This window comes from Balaenoptera ricei, chromosome X (genome assembly GCF_028023285.1).
Source record: "Balaenoptera ricei isolate mBalRic1 chromosome X, mBalRic1.hap2, whole genome shotgun sequence".
In the NCBI taxonomy this organism is placed as follows: domain Eukaryota; kingdom Metazoa; phylum Chordata; class Mammalia; order Artiodactyla; family Balaenopteridae; genus Balaenoptera; species Balaenoptera ricei.
In genome coordinates this window covers 104,862,430-104,865,236 of record NC_082660.1, presented here as the reverse complement: position 1 = coordinate 104,865,236, position 2,807 = coordinate 104,862,430, and the positions used below count along the sequence as shown (strand labels likewise).

At 37.4% G+C, this 2,807-nt stretch overlaps 1 non-coding gene across 1 annotated transcript; it reads right to left on the bottom strand.

Annotated features, from left to right (window-relative positions):
• Positions 1–485: 485 nt before the first annotated feature.
• TRNAA-UGC (transfer RNA alanine (anticodon UGC)) lies at positions 486–557 on the bottom strand. Its single transcript has one exon. It is a non-coding gene; the product is annotated as a tRNA-Ala (tRNA).
• Between the last annotated feature and the right edge of the window lie 2,250 nt (positions 558–2,807).

Below are 2,807 nucleotides of genomic sequence, written 5' to 3'. Positions count from 1 at the left end.
AGTAGATTTGCATTTTGAAAAAAAAATTTGGGGATAAGAAAATCCTCAAGAAACAGAACACATATTTAGTAGGAGAATTTCATCCATCAGGAGATGAGGTAATTACGGATGGGGGTGCTGTCCAGATACTCCACAAATCGCAGTACAATGGCTCAGCAGCTTTCAGCTCTCTGACAAAACACTTAAGCCGGTGTTCAAAGACTACAGATAGAAGGAGTTGCCAGACCATGACTTCAGCAAGGCCATGACTCGGCCCAGTGGTTCTCTGGTCTCTACGGACAAGAGACTTGCCTGGTGCATTATTTCTAGAACTGTCTTTTAAATTAGAATTCTCTTATCTTTATTATTAAATACAACACATGTATAAAATATATATGCATATATAGATAGATATAGATATAGATATAGATATAGATATAGATATAGATATAGATATAGATATAGATATATATTTTGGCCATGCTGCGTGGCTTGCAGGATCTTAGTTCCCCGACCAGGGATTGAACCTGGGCTCCGGCAGTGCAAGTGCCTAGTCCTAACCACTGGACTGCCAGGGAATTCCCTGCATATATTTAAAATAATAAAAATAAAAGAAACGTATGTATAACCACCACCAATCCTAAACAATGAAACATTGCCAGTTTCTTGGATGTCCTATCTAAGCCTTTGCTTGTTTTCCCTCCCAAGTAAGAAACCAAATATCCTGAATTATATATTCATCATTCCAATGCTTTCCATCATAGTTTTTCCACGTATGTATGAACCTCTTAAAATTTGGATTTGTTCAATTGGATAGGGCTCTAAAAATATGCCCTCAGAGTTCTCTGCTTTTTCCTGTTTCACATCACCCTGATGTATAAAATAAAAATGTATTCTACAGTGTTCCTCAAAAAAATAAATGTAGTTTAATTTTTTCATGTCTTTGATTTTATATAAACAGAATCATCCTGTGTGTATTCTTCCATGACCTGTTATAGTTGTCTCATTCATTTTCTCTGCTTTATTTATTTATTCTCCAATGTTTGGATGTGACATTTCTGTCTGCTTCTTTGACAGACTGTTTTTTAGCTATTTCAACAACTTCTTTGGATATGTTTCCTGCACATTTCTAACAGTTTTTTTAGAGTCTAAAATAAAAGTGTAATTGGTAGGTCATATGCTAAGCGTAGGTACTACTCTACTGGGTAATGCTAAATGGTTTTCCACAGTGCTTGTACCAACTTACACTCCATTACAATGTAAAGAACTAAGTTCAGAGGGGTCTTTGTGGAAAACAAATACAACCAGTGGTAATTATACTACCCAACAGAGCCATTCATCAACAAAACAGACCACAACCCTCACTCATTTAAATATTTAAGTCCACACCCTATCTAGCTTTATATTTCATGGCTACAGCTTCAGGAAATACTCCATCATTCAGAAAATCACACAGTATAAAAGAGTTACTTGTAGTGAGGTGGGTGGACCTAGAGTCTGTCATACAGAGTGAAGTAAGTCAGAAAGAGAAAAACAAATACCGTATGCTAACACATATATATGGAATCTAAAAAAAAAACAGGTTCTGATGAACCTAGGGGCAGGACAGGAATAAAGATGCAGATGTAGAGAATGGACTTGAGGACACGGGGAAGGGAGGGGTAAGCTGGGACGAAGTGAGAGAGTAACATTGACATATATACACTACCAAATGTAAAATAGATAGCTAGTGGGAAGCAGCTGCATAGCACAGGGAGATCAGCTCAGTGCTTTGAGACTGCCTAGAGGGGTGGGATAGGGAGGATGGGAGGGAGGCTCAAGAGGGTGGGGATATGGGGATGTATGTATATGTATAGCTGATTCACCTTGTTATACAGCAGAAACTAACACAACAATATAAAGCAATTATACTCCAATAAAGATGTTAAAAATAATAATAATAAAAAAAGTAAATAAATAAAATCAGGTTGTTTGTTTAAAAAAAATAAAAAAGCCCATGAAAAGGCATGATTTATGTTATGCACTATAACCCTGAAAAGGAAGAAGAAAAATGGTAGATGACTGAGAAGAAAGTAAACACAGTATCCCACCATCCTGTTCCATCCACTCCATGGCTTGAGTTTTTAGTTGTGTGTTTCTCATTTATGACAAAAAATTTGTATGTGTAAATAATGTTTTTAATGAAAAATTTCAAATAAACTACACAAAAAGAATAGATTAAACACCTGTGTATTCACTGCCTAGATTTAACAAATGTTAACATTTTGCATATTTTCTTAAAGATAGATAGATAGATAACAGTAAAATGATTCTATTACCAATTCTGACTTGGAGGGGAGTTTCCTATAATTCAACTCAATTCTGAAGCTATATCTACTGGGAGATAGGATTAGATCCCACAGGTTAATGACTCAGTCCTACAAGACTGCCCCCTCATACCACATCAGATGCCAATTTCAAGTCCAGATTGTCACATGTGCTTCTGGCCTGCTGGCTATAGAGTGGCAGTTCCAACAACTGCCGACCAAACCCTCCTTGGGTTTGATTAATTTGGTAGAGCAACTCACAGATCTCAGAGAAACATTTTACTTACTAGTCTACCAGTTTAAAAACCAGATGGAAGAGATGCATCAGGCAAGGTGTGAAGGCATGAGCTCCCATGCCGTTTCCAAAGGCACCACTCTGCCCAAACCTCCACGTGTTCACCAACCCAGAAGCTCTTTAAACCCTTGTCCTTTCGAGTTTTTATGGGGACTTTGCTACATAAACAAGCTGGATTGAATCACTAGTCTGGTGACTAAACTCAATCTCCAGTCCTTCTCCCCACC